General features: G+C 53.4%; 1 long non-coding RNA gene across 1 annotated transcript in view; it reads right to left on the bottom strand.

Annotated features, from left to right (window-relative positions):
- LOC106818686 overlaps nt 1-742 on the bottom strand; it is a 4,057-nt gene extending 3,315 nt beyond the window's left edge. Inside the window, exons 1-2 of the long non-coding RNA XR_001395279.1 lie at nt 592-742; nt 133-227 (exon numbers count right to left, since the gene is read on the bottom strand). This is a non-coding gene — a long non-coding RNA (uncharacterized LOC106818686). The remainder of the gene's footprint in view (nt 1-132; nt 228-591) is intronic.
- Nucleotides 743-938: the final 196 nt, after the last annotated feature.

The raw sequence follows: 938 nt of genomic DNA, 5'->3' as shown, positions 1-938 counted from the left end.
GTGTGTGTGTGTGTGTTTGTACATGTGTGTGTGTGTATGTGCGTGCGTGCGTTCGTGCGTGCGTGCGTGCGTGCGTACGTGCGTGCGAGCGAGTGTGCGCGTGCGCGCATGCGTGCGTGCGTGTGTGCGTACCCCGGAGGTGCGGCTGTCGACTTCACAGACCAGATCTACGGGTTCGTTCTTGTGAGCTTCTATCGTCACGCTGTCGACCTTACACCGCGGCTCGCCTGCGTGAGAGACAGAACGGTCACCTGTCTATTACGGCCACTTTCGACGTTCCTTTTGAGTTGTTGTTATAGATTAAAACAACCTTTACAGAACAGATACTTGCCTATAAAAGACACCGTAGGTGTTTTCCGTACTTGATCTCTCTCGATATATATATATAATTATACAGGTTTAACGCTCAATGAGAAGAGTAGATGGTGTTCTAAACCACAGTGTACCCACCAGTGGGTTCGATAAGTAACCGTGAGCACATTAGAACTAATAATTCCACGGCACGGAAGTTTGCACGCAGGTAGTAACAGCAGTTGCCTCCTCTCTGAGCATGTGGGCAGATTCGTATTGCAGCCGATAGAAGGCGCTCACCTGCAACTTGCTGCACGACGAGTTGGAACGGAGGGCTCGCGTCGCCGAATCCGATGGCGTTACGGGCGCGACATCGGTAGCTGCCTGCGTGCGCCTGAGTCGTCGTCTGTAAGATCAGCCCTGGTCTGCGCGGAATACCTCCCGTAAACTCACCACCTGCACACGCAATACAGGAGGATGACGACCGAGACAAAGAGAGAGAGACAGAGAGAGAAGGAGAGAGAGAGGGGAGAGAGAGATAGGGGGAGGGGAGAGAGAGAGAGAGAGAGAGAGGAGGGAGGGAGAGAGAGAGGAGGAGGAGAGAGAGAGGAGGAGGAGAGAGAGAGAGAGAGAGAGAGAGAGAGAGA

This window comes from Priapulus caudatus, unplaced genomic scaffold, assembly GCF_000485595.1.
Source record: "Priapulus caudatus unplaced genomic scaffold, Priapulus_caudatus-5.0.1 Scaffold2433, whole genome shotgun sequence".
In the NCBI taxonomy this organism is placed as follows: Eukaryota; Metazoa; Priapulida; class Priapulimorpha; order Priapulimorphida; family Priapulidae; genus Priapulus; species Priapulus caudatus.
The sequence above is the reverse complement of the archived record's forward strand: the minus strand, read 5'-3'. Positions and strand labels throughout refer to the sequence as shown.